The sequence below is a fragment of the Myotis daubentonii genome, chromosome 6 (assembly GCF_963259705.1).
Source record: "Myotis daubentonii chromosome 6, mMyoDau2.1, whole genome shotgun sequence".
Lineage (NCBI taxonomy): Eukaryota > Metazoa > Chordata > Mammalia > Chiroptera > Vespertilionidae > Myotis > Myotis daubentonii.
The window spans coordinates 58447714-58474732 of NC_081845.1; the positions used below are offsets into that span (position 1 = coordinate 58447714).

At 40.5% G+C, this 27019-nt stretch overlaps 1 long non-coding RNA gene across 1 annotated transcript; it reads right to left on the reverse strand.

Annotated features, from left to right (window-relative positions):
• Positions 1-22786: 22786 nt before the first annotated feature.
• LOC132236489 (uncharacterized) lies at positions 22787-26351 on the reverse strand. Its single transcript, XR_009453318.1, has 3 exons — positions 26273-26351; positions 22953-23015; positions 22787-22887 (listed from the first exon to the last, which is right to left on the reverse strand). It is a non-coding gene; the product is annotated as an uncharacterized LOC132236489 (long non-coding RNA).
• Between the last annotated feature and the right edge of the window lie 668 nt (positions 26352-27019).

The window sequence follows — 27019 nt, forward strand, 5'->3', positions numbered from 1 at the left end:
ACCCCTCAGGGGATGTCTAATGCTAGTTTAGGCCAGATCACTGTGGGATCAAACCTAAACCAGCAGTTGGACATCACTCTTACAATCCGGGACTGCTGGCTCCCAACCGCTTGCTTGCCTGCCTGCCTGCTTGATCACCCCCTAACAACTCCCCTGACAACCTGATCAATGCCTAACTGCTCCCCTGCTGACCTGATCACCTCCAGCTGCCCTCCCCTGCCAGCCTGGTCGCTCCTAACTGCCCTCCCCTGCTGGCCTGATTGTCCACAACTGCCCTCCTCTGCCTGCCATCTTGTGGCTGTGGGTGCCGCCATCTTTGAGGGTGGGGCAGTCAATTAGCATATTCCCTCCTTATTGGCTGTGGGCACCGCCATCTTTGTGATGGCATGAGGGTCAATTAGCATATTCCCTGTTTATTAGATAGGATCATGTATTTATGGTCTCTGGCATAGGACTTGGCACTTAATCACTCAATGAATATTAAATGTTCTCCTTTATCCTTTCTTTTGTAATTCTTTTCTGAATTAGTGGGTAGGATTATTTTATATGATTCACTAAATAACCTGAGAGACAGTCACTGCTGTGACTGAAAGCCAAATGTATGAATGTGATCTATGCATCTACACTAATAAAAGAGAAGATGCAAACTGACCATACCTTCGCAACACCCACAAGCTAATCAGGAGTGAGTATACAAATTAACCCAACAAAGATGGTGGGTTAATTTGTATACACAGATGCCAAGCGGCCGGGGGCAGGGCAGGACACTTGCATCATCGCCATGGCAACAACACAGGCATTCCACACTGCCCCAGCCACTCTGGGCCTCTGGGCAGCGTGGGAAGGTGGAAAGGAGGCTCTGGGTCAGAGCAAAGGCGGTGCCGGCAGCCAGGGGAAGGATGGCCCATTTTTGTATGAATCTTCGTGCATCGGGCCTCTAGTAATAGCAATAAAAAGAGATACATGAGTATTATTTACAATAATTACAATGCTGTGCTGATGAAACAGGGCTGATTAGTTTGAAAAAAATGTTAATGTTAGAAACTGAACTACCAAGCAAAATAGAGACAGGCTCATAGAAAGAAGGTTCTGGTGTGTGTGTGGGGAGTGGTTGGGGGTAAGGGTTGGCGGTAGAGGGATTCAGGGAAAAAGAAAAAAAGAGAGAGAGAGAGAACTCATGTACATGGACAACAGTGTGGTGATGGGGGGTGGAAGAGGGCATAGAGGGGATAATTGGTGATTAAAAATAAAATAAAACAAAAATAAAATAATAGCAGGTGGAAACATGAGTTTAAGAGCAAAAAGAATGTTAATGTTAGTAATGAAATTCTTCTGAAGCCTTCAAAAGGAAAGAACTATGGCCATCTTCAAATATTTAGAAAGGCACTTCTTTTCTATTGTCTTACTTTTGAAGACTATGCAGGTAGTGATTCTAAAAAGGAAAATGTTACTGAAATACATATATGATTTTCATTTTTCTAAGGATTTCATTATCATTTCACTCATTCAGGCATTAATTCAATATTTAATTATTTACAGTACCAGATACTATATTAGGTGCAAAGAATATAGAAATCAACAAAACAGCCAATCAACAAATAAATATGCAATCACAAATTTTGGTTAGGGCATTCAAAGAAAGGGATGTTATCACAATCAGTTCCTTCCTATAACCTTAGGCTTTCTATTGGGAGTAAGGTAATTCATTTTCACCTCTTACTTGTTTTTCCCTTTATACATTTATTTACTTACCCTCTGTAAATTCATAGATTTTAAATTGTGTATTTTTCTTTTTACATGTTTTTGTTTGTTTAGCCTTTGATTGGTAAATAAATCTGAAGGCTGTGGTATACTAATTAATGTTTCACAGCAAAGGTCTGAGGAATAAAAAGTATGTGTGAATATATGTATATATATATGCATATATGTACATACATATATACTTTTATTATAAATTTTACACATATAAAATATATGTGTAGCACAGTTTATAAATAATTATAAATGCCATTTATAAATTCTATATATCCAATTGAGTTTCACAGAATACTGCTATTAGTTTTTGCAGAACTGTTGCATGCAATTGAACCATGATTTGACAAATAAAGATACATCCCAACCTGCTACCTCTTTTCCCAATGTTTTTTATCATTAAATATAATATATATTTATTGTTAAACTAGCTATATCTCTTGTACAAAAGTTATATTCATTAAACAGTAACCTCTTTCATCTTCAGCACTAGGCACAACACACTGTTAAGTGTAATTTGCATTATTAACATTTTCTCCATCACTCTCTTTAGTCAAAACAATCGATGAAACAATAAGGCATGCCCTGATTTGTAATGTTAGCTACTTTCTGTCGTGAAACATTGCCATCATAACCATTTTAAAGCTACCAATGTAACATCACTAAAATGGAATTGGGAAGAACAGTAGCACACCATCATATCGTATTTCCATCATGCTGATATAATAGAGTTAAATAACCTCAAGATCATAGAATATTAAAATAGAGTAAAATAACTGAGATGTGATAAATTTTGAATATTCATGAACTTCATTTTTAATATAATATATTGAACTATAAGTTTATAAAATTAAATATTTAATGATAGGCATGTTTAACAATTGACTCACTAAATTCCTAAAAATCGAATGATTTGGTTCTAGCACAGCCCTGCTGAAGGATGCTGGAAACATTGGGTATTCTAGTTGTAACAATAATAGTGCTCATGCATCTAGTGCTCACTAGATCCCAGGTATTATTCTAAGTAGTTTAGATTCACAATCTCAATTATTCCTCATAATGGCTCTGTGAGGCAGATATTATTATTTCTATCTCTACTTTACAAATGAAGAAATGGAAGCACATAGAGGTTATTTAGCTTGTCTAAGTTTTATAAAACTCCAACTGCCTCTCAAAGATAGATACATTTATCACAAATTTATTGTGCCTATAAAGATAAAATCAATATTCTAACCAGGCTCAGAATTTAGCAATGAGAACAACAGCGTTTTTTTTTTGTGGTGATTTGAATAAATATCCAAGGCTATTTAAAAGAGGGAGGCATAAATGGTGCTTGGGAAGGGAGACTAGGATTTACTGAAGTCTTTACTAAGATATATCAGCTGAATGAGTGGGTAGCTTGGGACTAGCTAGCCTCATAAAGCAGGTGTGAACTGAGAAATGCTTTGAGGAATGGATGAGAATTTAAGTTTAGATAAAGGAGGAGGGCATGGGTCCACAAAGTACCCAAAGAGAATGTGGCTATTATTTATTAATGTAATAAAGTTTTGACTTTATGCTGTAAGCACTGAATAGCCTTAAAGAGTTAATACATAGAAATATGAAAGTGTCAGTTTAGGCAGAGAAGATGAGTAGTAGAATGACAAAGCGGCAGATAGAACAACCTTGCAGAATATGATTTGAAGTTTAGCACTGCCACTTATAAGGTGAATGACCTTTGGCCATTGCACACATCTGTAAACCTTAATTTCTCATGCCAGGAAACAGGAGTATAATAGCATCTTTCTCAGCATGGTTTTGTAACAATTAAGTGATTATAAAGACAAAACACTTAGCACAGTACTTGGACAAAGAACATTATAATAGAAATAATTATCATCCTTATTATATGGTTGGTAATAAAAGTCTGACACCAAGTGATGCAAGTGGAAATAAATTTGGGAGGAAAATAAATAAATGGCAAGACTAGACTGGATGCAGGAAGAAAAAGAGAAGGCAACATCAAAGCGGATTCTTGGTTTAGACCCTGAGAAAGCAGATAATACCATTAGTATTCATGGAGAAAAAGGCAGGTAGAAGAGAAGCAAGTCATCTCTCCACTGTACTTACTGTCTGGGAAGGTCTGATATTCTCCCCAAGACCCAGTCAGACACAAGCAAGGTCACATAAAGGTCCTGGAGTCTCTACCAGGGTGAGACTAGTGGTAAGGTGAGTGCTCCCCATTGGGCAATATGGCAGAAGAGCTGGAGCCAGGGAGATCCCATCATAGGCATCTGGGTCAGCCCTGGAGGGTGAAGGTGTGGTATCTGCATGAAGCAACGGAAGGATCCAGGTTGCAAACAGAGTGAGAGTTCAGCAGTAGCCAAGGTTTCATAAACAGTCAGGAGTAAAATTTTAACAAAAGATGCTTTTCTAGAGGAATAGAAAAATGGGACTTAAGGGAAAATAAGATGAAGGAAGATCATGTGTTGGAAGGTGTGCTGGAATATAGGTGAGGAGTGAGAAAGAGAAATAAGATACAAACACAGATACTAGAGATCAGTATTAAAATAAGATTGAGTCATAAGGAGGAAATCATAAAACTAGAACTGGAATAGGACTGAAGAGCAGGATTAGTGGTTCTAAGGCAAAAGCTTCCCTTTTTGTTTCTTTCTCTAAAATTATATTACTTTTATTAAATACTCAATAAATCTGAAAATATTTATAAATTATGTATAGCTATACGAAAAAGAATAACCAGAGACATATCCAGGTTTTATGGAATCTAAAACTTATGCATATTGTGGGATCTTCTTTAAAGAAAAAAGGGCAAAGTCATGAATACAAAATTAGATATAAAGACATTTCTTTAGAATTAAAAAATAAATCACAATAAATTACAAACTTTAAAAAGGCAGAAAAGTACGATAAACTTTACAAAATCCAGAAAAAATACATAGTATTTATTCAGTGGTTTATTTATTTTATTTTTGCTTTATTTTTAGTTGCATAATGGAGAAGTACAGATAGGCAGACGTGTCCCAGGTCGTGTCCCGGAGCAAATGGAGCGAGCAGCTGAAGCTAGTAACACTCACACCGAATTGGCGAAATTGCTCAGCTGGTGAGAGGGTTTGCAGCCGGGAAGAGCAGAACTCCCCTGGAAAGATCCAAGCAACAGCAACCTCCTGAGCACCTCATCCTCTGCTGAGGAACAGCAGCTGTACGTGAAACCTCGCCCCACCAGCCGGAAGAGCCACCACAGCTGTGAACAGCACCCACCAGAGGAGCTGCTGACAACTGAAGAGCAGCTGCTACCGCAACCGCCCGAAGAGCAACCACAGACCAAGGAGTCACTGCCACCAAGGGAGCAACCACTGAACAACTCAACGTCTAGATATGTCAGTGAGATCAAACATGGGTAGACAAAGAAACCCCCAAAGGAAAGAGAAGGAGGACTCTCCAGAAAAGCAGCTAAGTAATACAGAGGCATGCAACATGACAGATAAAGAATTCAGAATAAGGATCCTAGAGTGTATAAACCGGATGGAGGAAAAAATTGACAACCTCTGCAAGAAGCAAGAAGAAACAGATGAAAAAATCGATAACATATGGAAGAAGCTAGAAGAAACAGATGAAAAAATCGATAACATATGGAAGAAGCTAGAAGAAACAGATGAAAAAATCAACAACCTAAGTAAGACCCAAGAAGAAATGAAGAGTGATATAGCTGCAATGAAAAACTCCATTGAAAGTATCAACAGTAGACTAGGAGAAGCGGAGGACCGAATAAGTGAATTAGAAGACAAGGAAGCAAAACACACCCAAAATGTACTGCAAATTGGAGAAAAAAATTAAAAGACAGGAGGAGAGCCTAAGGGAGCTTTGGGACAACATGAAACAAAACAACATACGAATAATAGGAGTACCAGAACAACAGAAGGATGAACAAGGATTAGAAAACCTACTCGAAGAAATAATATCAGAAAACTTTCCTGAGGTGGGGAAGAAAAAAGTCACACAAGCCCAGAGAGTCCCAAACAAGGTGAACCCGAAAAGACCCACACCAAGACACATCATAATCACCATGGCAAATGTTCAGGACAAAGAGAGAATCTTACAGGCTGCAAGAGAGAGACGGAAAGTTACATACAAGGGATCTCCCATTAGATTGTCAAATGACTTCTCAACAGAAACACATCAGGCCAGAAAAGAATGGACTGAAATTTACAAAGTGATGCAAAGCAAAGGACTGAATCCAAGAATACTCTATCCAGCAAGGCTATCATTCAAACTTGAAGGAGAAATAAGAAGCTTCACAGACAAAAAAAGACTAAGGGAGTTTGTCACCACCAAGCCAGCAATGCAAGGAATGCTAAAGGGACTGGTATAAAAATAAGAAATAAAAAGCTCAGAAAGAAAACAGCCACACAAAAAAAGAAATGGCTACAAACAAGTACCTTTCAATAATAACTTTAAACGTAAACGGACTAAATGCTCCAACCAAAAGACATCGAGTGGCTGAATGGATAAAAAAACATGACCCATACATCTGCTGTCTACAAGAAACCCACCTCATTAGAAGGGACTCACACAGACTGAAAGTGAAAGGATGGAAAAATATCTTTCAGGCAAATGGAAAGGAAAAGAAAGCTGGGGTAGCAATTCTTATATTGGACAAAATAGACCTCAAAGTGAAGGCCTTAACAAGAGATAAGGAAGGCCACTTCATAATACTAAAGGGATCAATACAACAAGAAGATATAACCCTGGTAAACATATATGCACCCAATGTAGGAGCACCCAAATTCATAAAAAAACTCCTGGAAGATATCAAAGGAGAGATCGACAACAATACAATCATAGTAGGGGACTTTAATACACCATTGACAGCACTGGATAAGTCCTATAGACAAACAACCAGCAAAGATACAGCAATCCTAAATGACTCACTAGATCAGATGGACTTAATAGACATCTTCAGAACACTTCACCCCAAAGCCAGGGAATATACGTTCTTCTCAGGTGCTCATGGGACATATTCAAAAATAGACCACATATTGGGTCACAAGCAAAGTATCCCCAAATTCAAGAAGATTGAAATCATAAAAAGCGTCTTCGCAGACCACGATGGCATAATATTAGAAATAAACTACAATAAAAACAACCCAAAATACTCAAACACCTGGAAGCTGAATAGCATGCTATTAAATATTGATTGGGTTACCAATGAGATCAAAGAAGAAATTAAAAACATCCTGGAAACTAATGACAATGAAAACACAACAATCCAAAACCTATGGGACACATTGAAAGCAGTCCTGAGAGGGAAGTTTATAGCTCTACAGGCCTATCTCAAAAAACAAGAAAAAATGGTAGTAAATCATCTAACTCTACAACTCAAAGAATTAGAAAGAGAGCAACAAGAAAACCCCAGAGTGAGCAGAAGGAAGGAGATAATAAAGATTAGAGCAGAAATAAATGACATAGAGACCAAAAAAACAATACAGAAAATCAATGAAACCAAGAGCTGGTTCTTTGAAAGGATAAACAAGATTGATAAACCTCTAGCCAGACTCACCAAGAAGCAGAGAGAGAGGACCCAATTAAATAAAATCAGAAACGATAGAGGCGAAATAACAACAGACCCCACAGAAATACAAATGATTGTTAAAAAATACTATGGACAGCTTTACTCCAACAAACTAGACAACCTGGAGGAAATGGACAAATTCCTAGAAAAATACAGCATTCCAAAACTCAATCAGGAAGAATCTAAAAATCTCAACAGGCCAATAACTATGGAAGAAATTGAAGCAGTCATCAAAAAGCTTCCATCAAACAAAAGCCCAGGACCAGACGGCTTCACAGGGGAGTTTTACCAAACATTCAAGGAAGAACTAAAACCTATCCTCCTCAGACTACTACAAAAAATTCAAGAGGAAGGAACACTTCCAAGCTCATTCTATGAAGCCAGCATCACCCTAATACCAAAACCAGGTAAAGACAACACAATGAAAGAGAATTACAGGCCAATATCCCTCATGAACATAGATGCCAAAATCCTCAACAAAATCTTAGCAAATCGGATCCAGCAGTACATCAGAAAGATCATACACCATGACCAAGTAGGATTTATCCCAGGGATGCAAGGATGGTACAATATCCGCAAATCAATAAACGTGATACATCACATAAACAAATTGAAAGAAAAAAACCACATGGTCATATCAATTGATGCAGAAAAAGCATTTGACAAAATTCAACACCCATTTTTGATAAAAACTCTCAGCAAGGTGGGAGTAGAAGGATCATACCTCAACATAATAAAAGCCATATATGACAGGCCCACAGCCAACATCATACTCAACGGACAAAAACTAACACCATTTCCCCTAAGAACAGGAACAAGACAGGGATGCCCACTCTCACCACTCCTGTTCAACATAGTACTGGAAGTGTTAGCCATTGCAATTCGGCAACAAGAAGAAATAAAAGGCATCCAAATTGGAAAAGAGGAAGTAAAACTGTCCTTATTTGCAGACGACATGATATTATACATACAAAACCCTAGAGATTCCATCAAAAACCTACTAGACTTAATACATGAATTTGGCAATGTAGCAGGATACAAAATTAACCCCAAGAAATCTGAGGCATTTCTATACACAAATAGTGAACTTTCAGAAAGAGAGATTATAAAAACAATCCCGTTTACCATTGCACCGAAAAAACTAAGCTACCTAGGAATAAACTTAACTAAAGAGGTAAAAGACCTCTACTCAGAAAACTACAGGACGTTGAAAAAAGACATAGAGGAAGACATAAACAGATGGAAGAACATACCGTGCTCATGGATTGGTAGAATCAACATCATTAAAATGTCCATACTACCCAAAGCAATCTATAAATTCAACGCACTTCCCATTAAAGTACCAACAGCATACTTCAGAGATCTAGAACGAACTTTCCAAAAATTCATCTGGAATAAAAAAAGACCCCGAATAGCTGCAGCAATCCTGAAAAAGAACAAAGTAGGTGGGATCTCAATACCAGATATCAAGTTGTATTACAAAGCCACTGTTCTCAAAACTGCCTGGTACTGGCACAAGAATAGGCATATAGATCAATGGAATAGAATAGAGAGCCCAGAAATCGGCCCGAACCAATATGCTCAATTAATATTTGACAAAGGAGGCAAGAACATACAATGGAGCCAAGATAGTCTCTTCAATAAATGGTGTTGGGAAAATTGGACAGATATATGCAAGAAAATGAAACTAGACCACCAACTTACACCATACACAAAAATAAACTCAAAATGGATAAAGGACTTAAATGTACGACAGGATACCATAAAAATTCTAGAAGAATCCAAAGGCAAGAAAATCTCAGACATATGCCGAAGCAATTTCTTCACTGATACAGCTCCTAGGGCACTTGAAACTAAAGAAAAAATGAACAAATGGGACTACATCAAAATAAAAAACTTCTGCACAGCAAAAGAAACCATCAACAAAACAACGAGAAAACCCACTGTGTGGGAAAACATATTTGCCAATGACATATCTGATAAGGGCCTAATCTCCAAAATTTATAGGGAACTCATACAACTTAACAAAAGGAAGATAAACAATCCAATCAAAAAATGGGCAAAGGACCTAAATAGAAACCTTTCAAAAGAGGACATTCAGAAAGCCAAGAGACATATGAAAACATGCTCAAAGTCACTAATCATCCGAGAGATGCAAATCAAAACAGCAATGAGGTACCATCTCACACCTGTCAGACTGGCTATCATCAACAAATCAACAAACGACAAGTGCTGGAGAGGATGTGGAGAAAAAGGAACACTTGTGCACTGCTGGTGGGAATGCAGACTGGTGCAGCCACTATGGAAGACAGTATGGAGTTTCCTCAAAAAACTGAAAATGGAACTCCCATTTGACCCTGTGATCCCACTTCTAGGAATATATCCCAAGAAACCAGAAACACCAATCAGAAAGGATATATGCACCCCTATGTTCATAGCAGCACAATTCACCATAGCTAAGATCTGGAAACAGCCTAAGTGCCCATCAGTAGATGAATGGATTAGAAAACTGTGGTACATCTACACGATGGAATACTATGCTGCTGTAAAAAGGAAGGAACTCTTACCATTTGCAACGTCATGGATGGAACTGGAGAGCATTATGCTAAGTGAAATAAGCCAGTCAATAAAGGAAAAATACCACATGATCTCACTCATTCATGGACAATAGAGACCATTATAAACTTTTGAACAATAATAGATACAGAGGCAGAGCTGCCTCAAACAGATTGTCAAACTGCAGCGGGAAGGCCGGGGAGGGTTGGGGGGCAGGAGGTAGGGGGGTAAGAGATCAACTAAAGGACTTGTATGCATGCATATAAGCATAACCAATGGACATAAGACACTGGGTGATAGGGGAGGCTAGGGGACTGTCTAGGGCGGGGGGATAAAATGGATACATATGTAATACCCTTTGTAATACTTTAAGCAATAAAAAAAAAAGAGAGAAGTACAGAACCCCAAAACCTTCCCTATGTTTAGGGTTCTAACGAAAGAGCTTGCTGTAGCTCTGAAAGTGATTTTAATGAGATAGTGGTGAGGATAAAAATGAATGAGGAGACAATGGCAGGGAGTGGGCAGCTCCCAGTATGTTTCATATCTGTGCCAATCAAACAGTGGAACTCTGTGAGATTTAGTCTGAACAGTGCATTGCTTTTGCCTAGAAATCCACACTACACAGAGTTAGTCAAGCCATGCATTTGTACTTGTTGATTGTGCTGGGGTGTGATACAAAATGAAGGGAGGAAATATAGGTGGGGAAGTAGAGGAAGGAGGGAAAAATTGGGTCATAGGGTGGAGTGTTTGATAACATGACCTTTCATCATGATGTTCTGGATATATTGCAGTGAAAACTGAAACAATCTTTTAAAAAATACAATAAGAATGATTTATGTGTATTTATGCAATTTTAAATGATAGATAAATTTTGTGGGGAAGAAAAAATGAAATAGATTCTTATCTATTATTTTTTAAAACCTGGGTTACAAAACACTATGAATAATATGACTGTTGTGTGTGGAAAGGAACAAAGGAGCATACACACACATGCCCACATAAAATCATGGGGACCAATACACATCAAACTACTTTTTAATAGTGGTTACGCCAGAGGAATAGGTTTGGTGTGGGACAATGGGAAAGTTTTGAAGTTTTGACTTTTCTACTTAATCTAACTTTTATATTTTACTTTTTATAACAAATATATATCTATATCTATATATCTATATTTATATCTATATCTATATATTTAAACAAATTTAAATATTTGAAGCAGATATAGAAGAGTGTGAGAATGATCGGGCTGGAGAAAATGTCAGGTATTCTGTTCCTAAATTGCCCTTATTAGCTGCCCAGAACAGAGTATTCTGGTTCATCATACCTTACAATACACTTATCTTGGAATAAAATTTGAGATTAAAAATCACTGGTTATACAAGAGTTAAGTTCCAGGAATCAGTACCGTATTAATTAGGTCAGGATGACCAGCTCTGGATTTATCTTTTATTCTCACATTTCTGATTTATTTTCTAATCCCCACTTGTTCCTAATTATTTGCTAACTCTTTTAATGGGTAATAATGAATGAATGAAATACGTTCTTATAAAAAAATAGAGTGAACTACAAAACAGTTGGAACATTTCTATTATAATGCCCCTCTTTATACAAAGTTTTTCTAAACAGTATTCAGTTCACCATAGCCTGTAACTTTATTAATTACATTTAGTCATCCCTGAAAACTGACATGTAGTATTTTAAAGGACAATAATATACAGTGTTGCATGGTGCTAAAATTTTTCCAGGGTGACACAAAACACTCCTTGGGTTATTAGGGAAAGAAAATGGACTATTGTATGTACAAGAGATTTAAAAATAAAGTGTTTTTAGAAATTATAGTTTAATAATTATTATTCTATTTTGATAGGGTTCCCTTCTACTTAAAGTCTTAAAATATTCCATCATAGAATTCTATATCATCTCTTTCACATGTAAAATTTTCACTTAATATACAACATCTTTTTCATGGAGCTTCCTCTGATAGTTTTATGCTTAGACATCATACAGCATCATCTATAATAATAAAAGTGTAATATGCTAATTAGAGCAGATGTCCTTCCAGACTACCTTCTGGACAAAGCTGGGACTGCAAGGGAAGCCAGTGCCAGAAGCCGGGGGAAGGAAGGCCTACTCTTGCACCAATTTCATGCATCGGGCCTCTAGTAATATCAATAAAGTTCTGAGAAATGCTACTGCACACAAAACTTGATATCTACTTCTTTTCTATGTTAGGTATCTTGAATGAATGAATAATCAACCTGCCTTCTTAGTGGTGGGATAATGGAAAAGTAAACTTGCATTGAGCATCCCATGCATGACTAAAATCATGCTATCTAATCAATAGTCAACTGTCCTTATTTTGCTCCACAGCTCATGTTAGTAAGAACTTTAGTGTAGAATTCTGGATTCCTATCTAGGCACACATTCCATACTGTAACCCCCAAGTGGCACTTATACCAGTTAGCAAAATGAGGTAAAGTCACAGACCAAGTACCTCAAGTTGTTGTTTCTAGAACTCTTTGATGTCCAAGGGAAAACAGAGTCAAAAATCAAGACCTCCAAACTGGAAGAAACCAGATTTTTTTTTTTAAGGGGAGAATGATGACTATTATGTATTTATTTTTTAAAATATATTTTATTGATTTTTTTACAGAGAGGAAGGGAGAGGGATAGAGAGTTAAAAACATCCATGAGAGAGAAACATCGATCAGCTGCCTTCTGCACACTCTCTACTGGGGATGTGCCCACAACCAAGGTACATGCCCTTGACCGGAATCGAACCTGGGACCCTTGAGTCCACAGGCTTATGCTCTATCCACTGAAACAAACCGGTTAGGGCAAGAAACCAAATTTTTATGTCAATTCCTCACTCTGTTATTTTTCCTAAAAGAAACCCAGCATGCAGCATGAAAGGAAGCTAAACTGTAGGAAAACCTTTATAGCGTTGGTCTTTAAAGCATGGTTGGATTTGGCCCTGCCAATAACTTACAAACAGTAATTCAGTTTTATCCACACACATACTCTAAGAAAAGAGCACAATAAAACTATGACTTTTTGCCATTCACTTGTCATAGAATGTTGAATATAGTTGAGGTCAAATTCCACACAGTTTTACAAAATGCTACTAATATAAATTTATCTGATCACTCCTGAAAAACCTTCTGACAGAAAATTACTATATAAAGTGGCTTCTTTTTCCTTATAAAAGAAAACAATTTTATTTTAATTGTAAATAAAAGAATATTCTTGTTTCTCCTTCTAATCCACCAAAATAACAAAGTATGAGGTTAATTTTTAAGGATATGAGAAGATGGCTGCATGAAACTTTCACATCCATCCCAATATACTACCAGGTTTGAGAGGCAATGGAAAACATAAATGCCCTTGACTTCTCTCAAAGAAACTCTTATATAGCTATATACAAAGGAAAGTTTCAAACAGGTTTATCTTGTATCTTGTGCCTCAAAAAATCAATACAATTATAGAGCACCATTTAGAAATTTGGAAATCTGATTCTCTTCTTTTGATATCTAGAGCTGCTATAGCAAAAACACACCAATATTCATCACCAAAATTCAATTTATATAAGAAATCTCTTCATAATATCAACAGTTATAATTTCACATGGAAAAAACCTTACTTTTCTTTTTTCATACAAAAAGTGAATATTAGTTTTAAGTTAATCTAGTAAATACTGGACACTACAATGTGCTAATTGTTTTGTGTATATTTCAATACTTTTATTTTATTTTATACTAGAGGCCCGGTGCACAAAATCCATGAACTTTGGTGGGCGGGCAGGAGTGGTCCCTCAGCCCGGCCTGCACCCTCTCGCAGTCCAGGGGATGTCCAACTGATGGCTTAGGGGAGCAGGCCTAAGCCAGAAGTCAGACATCCTTAGTGCTGCTGTGGAAGAGGGAGAGGCTCTTACCACTGCCGCTGTGCTCGCCAGCCATGAGCCCGGATTCTGACTGAGCGGCAAGGACCACCAGGGGGTAGCTCCTGTGTTGAGCATCTGCTCCCGGGTGGTCAGTACATGTCATAGTGACTGGTCATTCTGCCATTCGGTCTATTTGCATATTACCTTTTTATTATATAGGATGCTAAGGGTACTTCAGTACATTCACCAAAGTGGAAGTAGTGGAGCAAGTATTTTAGCTCTTTTTACTCTTCTACAATGAGAAAAATGTTTAATAATTTTAATTAAATAAAATTAATTGAACAAAGTTCATTGAATTTAAATTATGCTGGAGATAGTGTTTTTCACATTCAATGTAAAAGGCAAATACACAGAGATACTAAGATGCAAATGGTATAGTCTCTGTTCTCAAAAACTTTAAAAATCCAGTAAGGTAATAAGACAAAATCATACTAACTAGAAAGCAGGATATTTTAAGTCTCTTACAATAAGAATGAAGTGCTTCAAAGGAGAGTGAGATACATACATAGAGATAAAATCAGAATTGGAATAGAAAAATGAGTCAAGTGGTAGAAAAAGATTCAAGTAACCAAAACCATTTGATAAGAATCTTGAAGGTTCAGTAGTTTTTAATGTTTTTAACTTTTCATTTTACAGTAGTTTTAGACACACAAGAAGTGCAGAAATAGTATATAGCTGTCATATACCTTTCATGCAACTTTCACCAATGACAGCACCTTCCATGATAATGGTACATTATTATCAAAACCTGGAAATTGGTATTTGTAAAATACTGTTAACTAAATTATAGACTTTATTAGGATTTCACAGTGTTTATATGCACTCCTGTGTGTGTGTGTGTGTGTGTGTGTGTGTGTGTGTACGTTTATGTAGTTCTTTGAAATTTTATCACATGTATATATTTATGTAGGTATCACCAGAGCAAGGACATAAACCTGTTCCACCACCACAAAGAAAATATCTCGTGTTACCCTTTTAACACCCTCTTTAGATTTTCCTGGAAATCTAGGTTAGAACCCTGGAAATCACTGAGCAGTTAGTTCTCCATCATTCTCTTTTGCAATTTCAAGAATATCACATACGTAGAATCAAACAATATGCAACCTTTCGTTTTATTTGGCTTTTTAAAAATTGAGCATAATACATTAAAGATTCATCTAAGTCATTGCATGTATCAACAGTTAATTCCTTTTAGTGCTGAACTAAATGGGTATACCACAATTTATTCATCCATTTCAGCTGAAATGAGTATGGGGTGTTGCTACTACTTGGTTATTATAAGAAAAGCTGCTTTGAATGTATATAAGATTTTTGTGTACTAATAATAATTTTTATTTCTCTTCCCAGGAGTATGATTGCTGGCTTGTTTGGTAAGTGTATATTTAGAGGTGGAATTTTAATAAATTTATAGTCATTAACCATTATAAACTTCCTTGTATAAGCATTGTTGTTAATTTTTAAATTATTTATTTGAGAATTACAATTGCTGTCTCAATGGGAATAGGCTTTTAAATGCTTTTAATACATATTTTATTCTCAAGAAAAGGCATGGTAATTCCAGTCATTCACACCAGAATTATGTGAGCAGGCCCATTCTCCAATCTTGCAATAACATGAGTATCTTCCTTTTTAATTATTGCCAACCTGAAAGTCAAAACTGGTATCTTGTGTTTTAACTTACATTTTGACTATATGCATTTCCTCATGAATTTCTTATGTATAACTTTCCCTAAATTTGTATGGGGATTTTTATTGTTCTTACTGATTCAAAATATGTGTTAGTGTGCATTATCCTATCTAAAAAAAGAGAAACATGGTATTTGGCGTACGACCGCTACCCTTTCCGTTGGCTAATCAGGGCGATATGCAAATTAACTGCCAGCCAAGATGGCGGCCGGCAGCCAGGCAGCTTGAAACTAATATGAGGCTTGCTTGCTTCAGTGACAGAGGACTCCAACGTTCCCGCCTGCCGCTGTGGCCTCTGAGCTACAACTCTAAGCAACTATGGAACAAATATAGAAGCTAAACAAAACCCTAGAAACCTGCTTTAGTCCCGGGCTTCAGCCAGCAGGATCGCAACATTGTAAGCAAAGGCCAGAAACCTGGTTTCAGCAGCGGAGGCCTAAGAGCTGGAGCCAAGCCTCAAAGCTAAAGCTGGCCCAGAATAAAAAAAAAAAAAAGAAAAAGAAAAAAAGGAGGGGTTGGGAGCTTCAGTCACCCCCAGCCTGAAAACTGCCCTCAGCCCCTCACCCAGACTGGCCAGGCACACCAGTGGGGACCCCCACCCTGAAGGGTGTGTGACCAGCTGCAAACAGCCATCATCCCCTCACCCAGGCTGGCCAGGCACCCCAGTGGGGACCCGCACCCTGAAGAATGTGTGACCAGCTGCAAACAGCCATCAACCCCTCACCCAGGCTGGCCAGGCACCCCAGTGGGGACCCCAACCCTGATTCAGGACACCAGTCAGGGCAAACCAGCCGGCACCCACCCGTGCATCAGGCCTCTACCCTATATAGTAAAAGGGTAATATGCCTCCAAGCACCGGGATCAGCAAAGCTGCGAGGCCTCCCGGCACCGGGATCAGCGTGACAGGGGGCAGCGCCCAAACCCCCTGATCACCCTGCAGCTCTGTGTGTGACAGAGGGCGGGGCCACAACCTCCCTATCCACCCTGCTCTGTTCGTGACAGGGGAAGGTGCCCCAACCCCCTGATCAGCCCTGCTCTGTGCCTGATAGGGGGAGCTCCCCAACCCCCTGATCGCCCTGCGGCTCTGTGTGTGACAGGGTGCGGTGCCCCAACCCCCTGATCGGCCCTGCTCTGTGACAGGGTGTGGCGCCCCAACCCCGCCCCCCCCCCCCACACACACACACACACGGGCCCTGCTCTGTGTGTGATGGGGTAGAGCCATAACCTCCCCATCAGCCCTGCCCTGAGTGTGAGACTGGCGGCGCCCCAACCCCCTGATCGGCCCTGCTCTGTGGGTGATAGAGGGTGGTGCCCCAACCCCCTGATGGGCCCTGCTCTGTGCGTGACAGGGTACAGAGCCCCAACACCCCTGATGGGCCCTGCTCTGTGAGTGACAGGGGGCAGCGCCCCAACTCCCTGATCGGCGTTGCTCTGTGTGTGACAGGGGGCGGTGCCCCACTCCCCATCGACCCTGCCTTGAATGTGACAGGGGGAGGCACGCCAACCCCCGAATCGGCCCTACCCTGAGCGTGACTGAGGGTGGCATCATAACCACCCGATCGCCCTGCTCTGTGCATGACAGGGGGTGACGCCCCAACTCCCTAATTGGCCCTGCTCTGAGCGCGACCAGGGGCTGCATCTAGGGATTGGGCCTGCCCTCTGCCACCCGGGAGCAGGCCTAAGCCAGCAGGTCGTTATTTCCCAAGGGGTCCTAGACTACGAGAGGGCACAGGCCGGGATGAGGGACCCCCCCCCCCCGAGTGCACAAATTTTTGTGCACCGGGCCTCTAGTCCTATCTAATAAAAGAGAAACATGGTATTTGGCGTACAACCGCTACCCTTCCCATTGGCTAATCAGGGCGATATGCAAATTAACTGCCAGCCAAGATGGCGGCCGGCAGCCAGGCAGCTTGAAACTAACATGAGGCTTGCTTGCTTCAGTGACGGGGGACTCCAACGTTCCCTGCCTGCCGTTGCAGGCCTCTGAGCTGCAACTCTAAGCAACTATGTAACAAATATAGAAGCTAAACAAAACCCCAGAAACCAGCCAGCAGGATCGCAATATTGTAAGCAAAGGTCAGAAACCTACTTTCAGCAGCAGAGGCCTAAGAGCTGGAGCCAAGCCTCAAAGCTAAAGCTACCCCAGAATAAAAAAAAAAAGAAAGAAAAAAAGGAGCGACTGGGAGCTTCAGTTACCCCCAGCCTGAAAACAGCCCTCAGCCCCTTACCTAGACTGGCCAGGCACCCCAGTGGGGACCCCCACCCTGATCCAGGACACCCTTCAGGGCAAACCAGCCAGCCCCAACCCGTGCACCAGGCCTCTACCCTATATAGTAAAAGGGTAATATGCCTCCCAGCACCGGGATCAGCGTGACAGGGGGCAGCGCCCAAACCCCCTGATCGCCCTGCGGCTCTGTGTGTGACAGGGGGCGGGGCCACAACCTCCCTATCTGCCCTGCTCTGTTCATGACAGGGGAAGGCGCCCCAACCCCCTGATCAGCCCTGCTCTGTGCCTGATAGGGGGAGCTCCCCAACGCCCTGATCGGCCCTGCTCTGTGGGTGATAGAGGGCGGCGTCCCAACCCCCCCACCCCACGGACCCTGCTCTGTGTGTGACGGGGTAGAGCCATAACCTCCCCATCGGCCCTGCCCTGAGTTTGACAGTGGCGGCGCCCCAACCCCCTGATCGGCCCTGCTCTGTGGGTGATAGTGGGCGGCACCCCAACCCCCTGATCCGCCCTGCTGTGTGTGTGATGGGGGGCAGTGCCCCAAACCCCCTGATGGGCCCTGCTCTGTGAGTGACAGTGGGGAGCTCCTCAACCCCCTGATCGGCCCTGCTCTGTGTGTGACAGGGTACGGAGCCCCAACCCCCCTGATGGGCCCTGCTCTGTGCATGACAGGGGGCAGCGCCCCAACCCGCTGATACGCCCTGCTATGTTCGTGACAGGAGGTGGCGCCGCAACTTCCCTATCGACCCTGCCTTGAGTGTGACAGGGGGCGGTGCCCCAACCCCCCAATCGGCCCTACCCTGAGCGTGACTAGGGGTGACATTGCAACCTCCAGATCCGCCATGCTCTGTGCATGACAGGGGGCGGCGCCCCCACTCCCCAATCGGCCCTGCTCTGAGCCCAACCAGGGGCTGCACCTAGGGATTAGGCCTGCCCTCTGCCACCCGGGAGCAGGCCTAAGCCAGCAGGTCGTTATCTCCCGAGGGGTCCCAGACTGCGAGAGGGCACAGGCTGGGCTGAGGGACCCCCTCTCCCCCCCACGAGTGCACAAATTTTTGTGCACCGGGCCTCTAGTTTACAATAAAAGATGTCCTAATATAAAATCCTTGGACTTAGAGAATAAATATGTAGCCAGATATCATTTTATTTTGCCACATCATGCTAATATTTTTGTTGTTTTTACATTAATTCATATGTGAAATATACTACAATGAGGCTCTGCTAATTATATATCAATGCACTACAAAGCTTTTCTTCATTCTCTATTATCTTAAACCAATTAAGTAGCTTGAGAATTATTTATTCAGGGAATATTTGGGGGGAAAAACTACTCAGACATCCAATTGGATCAGGTACCTAGAGTGAGGAGATATCTCTCTTTGATATCTCTCTTCATTTCCTACGTAATTATTTGTTTCTTGGACCATCCAATCTCTCCCTTAGTCCACTTTTCTATTTTGTTTACATTCTCTCAAAAAATAATCAATTTTCCTTGGGATTGTCAACTTTATTCCTAGAGAACTTTACAAATCCTTCTAATACACTTAGCAACTTACATTTTTAATGAAAAAATTACAGCCACTAACTGAATTCTTTCTGACTATAGTATTATGCAAATAGAAATAAAAATTAAAATAATTTTCTTTTAAACTTAGTAGATTTTCCTCTTGCTTTTCTCATTTCTTTATTTTCCCCCAGAGAGGAAACATTTAGCTCATATGTTTCCACACACTTTGTTCTCTCTCTTGACTGTAATTTCTCATATCATCTCTTTTCTAGTCCCCTTCAACCTGACTTATGTCCAGCCTTTTTTACTTCCTCTCATCCTTCAAACAAACAAATAAACAAACAAACAATTATAACCGAGAAAGGATTCAGAATAACATATTCCCAAATGCTTCTGTTAATCTATTCCTCACCACCTGGTAAAATCATAATCTCCTGTGAAGAAACAGAGTATGTAATTTCTGAGAACTTTATAGTCTGGCTCAGTAGAACCTTTAGACAGTCATGTATGTCAGGAATAGCCATGCTTCTGGACAGAGACTGAGTGGAATAAGATTACTTATAAGAAGTGTCTGTCTGTAGAAGCTCTTCTGTCTTCTAGCCTCAATTATGTTTAGCTTAAGAAATATGGAAAGAAACAAGTAACTTAGAATGAAGGATGATAATGCTAATGTACAAAATCTATATTCACAGAGAAGACCTCACAGTCCAAAGAATATACTAGCTCATTCTTTATGATAGGTTAATAAATCTGGACACTTCAATCTTCAAATTAGGGATATTGGGATATGAGGAAAAAACCTGACTCACTTCAAAAAAAAAAAAGATGCTTCATGAAAGATGTACATCATAGCATAACTTAAAAATCACTAGAAGCTGGAGCAGTTAGAGAACTTGTGTATACATTATTCTCACATGCTCCCAGAAATGGCAAACCTTGAGTAAGGGACCCAGTTAGTTCTATGAACACTTCCTCTGCTGTCCCGTCCAAGAAAAGCATGATGTATCTCTACCACCAAGGAGCTCATAGTAAAACTATCTGGCCTCGAAAATAAGAAATGGCCTCATGAAACTGTCTGAAATCACACAGAAAGAAGCTCATTAATACTATTATTTAGGAGAAGGATTCTTTGGGCCTAGTGACCAGCAGATGTAGAGATAATCAAAGTAAAACTAGCAATTGTAATAAAAAAACAAAATGGATTTTTTTCATCAATGTTGCATTTGACTGTTTAAAAACAATAACAACTTAGTACTTACTTGACAAATAGCCCTTTTTCATCCCTCCCCCAGCTTTCAGTACCACTTAAGGAAAACATCCCAGAATGTGTATTATTGTGTTTTAATTATAGTTGAGGGCACAGTGGCATGTGATTGTAGTATAATAACTAAAACCCTGGAGTGCCTTTTTATTCCATTAAAAATGACCTTAGCTTTGGATCACAGAGCTTTGCATTAATTTGTCGTCTTTGTGGTTTCCTCTCCACAGGTCTGCTTCCTCATACAGGGTGATGCATTGAATCATGACCACAGGGGTCAGTGAAATTCACTATGTTTCCCATGAGCAATGACCCATCATTCAGCGTTTTCTATTAACATGCCACTGCTGTGAATGAATAAAGTCATATGAAGTGTATGGAAATTGTGGAGCAGATGGGCTACATAAATATCATTTGGTGCTCATGATGGAGACAATAATCTTCTCATCTTCAAACAGGAGGCATTTGGATTCCAGAAAAGGACATGCTTATAAGTTTGGTTGCTGTAAGAAAAAAGAGCTCTATTGCTTCTATTAGAAGTGACACCTCTTTGGGGTTAATTTAACTTTGTTTTCTGTCTGTTCCAAGGGGGTCTTTTAAAAATGATGGCTAATATTGGATCTGATTGTGTCCTCTAGTGTGAAGACTTCCCAGACTTTTCTAGAATTGACGAAGGGCCTCTGTTCTCATCACAGGAAGCATGGGTCTTAGCTCACATTGTCTCTGCACTAGATTCCCATTTGGGGAACATATACTGGAAGGGGGTGGTGGCATGAGCTAGCATCATTCATAACAGTCTAAAAATATCTACTAAGGGCTTATTGCAAGCCATATTTCGTGCTAGGCAATGTGTGAGGGGCACACACCATAAATGAGAAAGCCAGTGATTCTTATACAGTTTGGAAAGTATACCTGAACCCAATGGGACATGTACCAAAATGTTCACTGAGGTATTGTTTATAATACTGAAAAATTCAGAAATGACCCAAATGCCATTAATAAAAAACTGGCAAAATAAACTACAAGATATCCATACAGTGGAAAAAGCATTCATTATTTATAAAGAGGGAGGCCGATTTGTATGTGGAAAGATCTCTAAGACATGATGTTAATACGCCAAGTGATATATCCGATATGGTACTTCCATGTAAACACACATAATATATTTTCTCCATACTCATCAGATGCACAGCAAACCACCATGAAAGAATGCCCTCCAAAATAGGCCCTCCTACTGCATAGTGGCAGTAGTACTGTTCACATTGGAGCCAGGTTATATGATGACAACAAGTGATACTTGATGACCCTATACCAACCGGATGATGCTAGTTAACTTCAGGGAGTAAAGGAGATCAAGATTAAAGGTAGATGTTAAACCTAGCTTTAGCTATTATCTGCAATGTTTTCATTCTTAAAGGAGATTATATTAGTGAGTTAAATATATATCAAATATTAATTTTAAAGTAATACATTATTCCTACTTTCCAATAGCTAGCAATTGAGAGGAGAAATTGTATATATTCAAATAATTCTATTTGAATAACAAAGTGTGGCCAGGGCTATTCTTGAAATCCTAACCATGTGTGGTGGGATTATCTGTCTTTCTGTTTCTTGGAGGAGGAGTTTAGTAAAAGTGTCCTTAATGAACGTAGGACATATCCATAAACATAGTCCTATGGGAGTCCTCCAAAATGGAAATGTGCCGGGAGCTGGTCCATCCTTGCTGTTTCAAGGGACCTGGCATATATGGCATACTGTTCTTAATATGTTTGCTCACCTTCTTGGCACTATGTGTTTTAACCAAGGTCACCTCTCTGAGAAAGGTTGTTTCCCCAGGTAGGGATTTTCCCCTGAAGTTAGGGAGGGAATAAAACCCCTTAACTAAGTGCCAGGCGGGTAATTAATCACTTTAACTATAAACAATCATGCTTAAGCTACATAATCTTTACTCCCTGGAATGGAGATAAGAAACGCCCTAACCTTTGGAATAGAGATTGATAGGATTGGAATCAACTGGTATAAATACAGATGTAACAAGACAACAGGACACAGAACCTAGACACAGAACCTAGTGAGAGAACATGGCAAAAGATCCTGGACAGAAACTGGCCACAGAAGCTAGAGACAGAACCTAGCAAGAGAACCTGGCTGAAGAACTTAGAGACAGAACCTGGCTACAGAACCTGGATAGAACACGGCAAGAGAACCTGACTAGAACCTGGTGACTGAACCTGGCAAAAGATCCTGGACAGAACCTGGCTACAGAACCTGGCAGGAGAACCTGGACAGAACCTGGTGACAGAACCTGGCTGGAAAACCTAGCGAGAGAACATGGCAACAGAACCTGGACAGAACCTGGCTACAGAACCTGGCAGGAGAACCTGGACAGAACCTGGGGACAGAACCTGGCTGGAAAACCTAGCGAGAGAACATGGCAACAGAACCTGGCAACAGAACTTGGCAGGAGAACCTGGATAGAACCTGGCTAGAGAACCTGGTGACAGAACTTGGCTGGAGAACCTTGGCTAGAGAACCTGGAGAACCTGGCTGGAGAACCTATGAGAGAACCGAACCAGAACTTGGCTGGAGATCCTAACCAGAACTTGGCTGGAGATCCTGGCTAGGCTGCTGATCAACTGAACGCTTTCTCCGTGTCATTCCTTCTTCGCCGACTCCCTCCACACCTTTGGGGACCCCTGGACCTGCTGGAGTTGTACCCCAGCAGAAATGGAGTGGGAAGGATAGATGTGGAGAGCCCAAAAAGAGAAATTGTTATTTACTGGCAATTTACTAAATACAAAGTACTGCTTTAAGCACTTTATTTGGGCATTATTCCATTTCATAGCCACACTAATGCTCTGAGTTAGGAATTATCATCACTATTATTATTCCCATTTTACAGATGGGGTTAAGGTAAATTCAGGATTGCAGAGATACCAATTTGCTACTATGGCTCCCGAGTCTATATTTTTAATGTCCTCCTACTGAAGATGTCTACTCTATATCCCATCTTTTCATTCTTTTCTCCCAATTCTCATAGGAATATGGAACACTTTAAAATATTAACTAGAAAATGTGTATGACACACTAAAGCAACCCAAAGGGTTCTCTTATCTGTAATCTCAGTTCTTCTTGTCATACCTCCAAACTTAGGGTGAGAAAACACTTCAATTCTTATTTTTCCTATTCTAAAGAAGTCAATCATGAATTATATGACTTACCTGAATGTCCTTCCAATTAAGAGCTAATTGAAATAAGGACTCAGAACCAGTGAGTTAATATGGTAAACAATACATCCCTCTGGTCAGAAAATCATGAATGCCTCACCTCCATTCAGTGAGGTTTCTGGAACCAGTCCTCATTTTAAAATATCCACTATAAATCACAAATCAGAATAAGTCCTCAAGTCCTCTTGTTTAAAAATTTCCATTGATTTCATCGACATTTACAATAAAACCTTAATTCCTTATCATGGCTATGAAAATAACAGGTGTCTGCTTCACCTCTGGGCCTCATCTCTTTCCACTCTCTCCCATATTCTTTGTCTTTCTCGTTTCCAAATATTCCTGCCATGTGGCTTGAACCACTGTTCCCTCTGCTTGGAATACTCTTCTCCTTACCTTCCCATGGCTGTCTTCTTGGCCTTCAGCTCTCAAATGACATCTTGAAGGTAACTTTCTAGACCACCCAAACTAAAGTATCCCTCCATATCCCTTTGCCCTGTGTTAATTTCCTCATAGCATTTATCGATCTGGAATTTTCTAATTTATCTGTTTTTATACTATTGATTGATAGACTCTCTTCTCTAGAATGTAAACCCCGGGGTGGGGGATGGGGGAGGAGGGGACGGATAGCATTCTTGTCTGTCTTGTTCACATCCATATCCCCAGCCAGGACCCACAACTGAATATGCACACAAATGGTCACCGAATAAATTGTTTCCAATTTACCCAACCATTCAGGTTTCCCCTTTACCCCTCAAAGGCCAAGCAATTGTAGTATAGCCAGTCTGTGTAGGTCTTAGGAAAATTCCCTTATTTTTCCCCCCCTTACTTTTGATAGTTCAAAAACCTGAAGACAGGCAAAGAAACCTGCCCAAGACATAGTGAGTCAAAAGCAAACATGGATTAAAATCCGGTCCTTTCACTTGCAGAATAGAGCTCTTTCAGTACATTGTGCTGCTCCCACTCTAAATAAGGAACTGAGGTGACCTTTGATTTACAACCTCTAGCTATGATCTATGAGAGGAGGTATGGTTACATAGGAGTGTTGTCTTTCTGAAGATAAATGTATCATCACTTGGATGGCTGGGCACTTGAACTGATGATAGGGACAGATCCATATTAGGCACCTTCCATACGCTATGTACTATTTTAGAGTTTAACATGTATTAATCCATATTATCCTTAAACAATCCTTATTAAGTAGATATTATTAACACTCCATTTGATGGGGAATTTGAGGCACAGATGTTTGGGAATTTGCCCATGGTCACAGAACTAGTAAACTGTGAAGCAGGATCCAAACCCAGGCAGTCTAGTCTAAAGCCTTCATTTTAATCATCAGTGATGTTCTGTTTGCTCTGGCCATGAGGCAAAACACCAAATCAGGGAGTTTCCTTTGAGATGAAATAGGTAAGAATTATGGGTGAATTGTGAGGCAAATGGTAATCAGTAGTGCAGTTTTCAAGATTGCTGTATTGGCAAATTTGTTGCTTTTTCAGGCTTTAATTTCCTTTGTACAATGGTCCTCCATCAGTGGCAATGAAAGAAACAGAACAAACATTATTGAGTCACCACTCCTTCCGAAGCACTGAACAGTGGTTTATTGATGGCAGGTGTATGGAACTTCCTGGAACATGTTGTTTACAAATAAAGACATCTTTCTGGCATTAAGAGAGTGGAGAGGATGTGGATCTTGCTGGTCTGGGAGTATGACACACTAAACTGATTGAAGAGGAATGGTTTCTCTGCTCCTCCATGCTGGCCAGAGTGTTTTATTCCAGTTGGGCTAGCAGAAAGGTGCTGCACTGGGAGAGTATCAAGCAGCAGAGCAACAAAATCTCTCCCCCCTGAGTGAGAGCAAGCATCCCTTTTAGGTCAAGAGCTCCCTATTTTTCTGACTAGGACAATATCCTAAGCTAGTGCCGAGAGCCGGTCCATCCTTGCTGTTTCAAGGGACCTGGCATATATGGCATACTGTTCTTAATATATTTGCTCACCTTCTTGGCACTATGTGTTTTAACCAAGGTCACCTCTCTGAGAAAGGTTGTTTCCCCAGGTAGGGATTTTCCCCTGAAGTTAGGGAGGGAATAAAACCCCTTAACTAAGTGCCAGGCGGGTAATTAATCACTTTAACTATGAACAATCATGCTTAAGCTACATAATCTTTACTCCCTGGAATGGAGATAAGAAACACCCTAACCTTTGGAATAGAGATTGATAAGATTGGAATCAACTGGTATAAATACAGATGTAACAAAACAGGACACAGAACCTAGACACAGAACCTACACAGAACCTAGAGACAGAAGAACTTCGCTGGAGAGAACATGGCAAAAGATCCTGGACAGAAACTGGCCACACAACCTAGAGACAGAACCTAGCGAGAGAACCTGGCTGAAGAACCTAGAGACAGAACCTGGCTACAGAACCTGGATAGAACATGGCAAGAGAACCTGACTAGAACCTGGTGACTGAACCTGGCTGGAAAACCTGGACAGAACCTGGCTGGAGAACCTAGCGAGGGAACATGGCTACAGAACCTGGCTGGAGAACCTGGAAAACCTGGCTGGAGAACCTAGCAAGAGAACATGGTCACAGAACCTGGCGGGAGATCCTAACCAGAACTTCGCTGGAGATCCTGACCAGAACTTAGCTGGAGATCCTGACCAGAACTTGGCTAGAGATCCTGGCTAGGCTGCTGATCAACTGAACGCTGTCTCCGTGTCATTCCTTCTTCGCCAACTCCGTCCACACCTTTGGGGACCCCTGGACCTGCTGGGGTTGGACCCCAGCAAGCTAGAACTCTTCCTAGATTACCCTCAATTCCATTAAGTTTGAGTTATTGACTTTCCGTTCTGATTACTACTAAAGTTTCTTTTAAAATAAATGAGACATAGAATCCAGAAAAATGCAGAATCTCAAATGTAAAATGAATTAAAATGCCTTCAGGAAGATCCAAGTGCAAAGTGAATATTTGGATGAAATATTTCATTTGGTAACACAGGTTGATTACGTATCTGCCTCATTCCATTCTTTAAGCCCCATATTGAGACAGCATAAGGACATGGGCCTGGGATCCCAAGGATACAGAATAGAAACACTGCAGAGCTTGGGCCACCTGGCTGCCCCTTGCCTGATTCCAAGGACACCAGATGGCCAGAAAAAAACCCACAAAAATGTCACCATACCACCATTTCCCTGCTCAAAAAATTGCAGAATTTTATCTCCCTTCTAACTGCTCTCTTTTCTTGCCTTGACATGGAAAATTCCACAAGCCCACCTTCTTCAAAACGCCTGTCT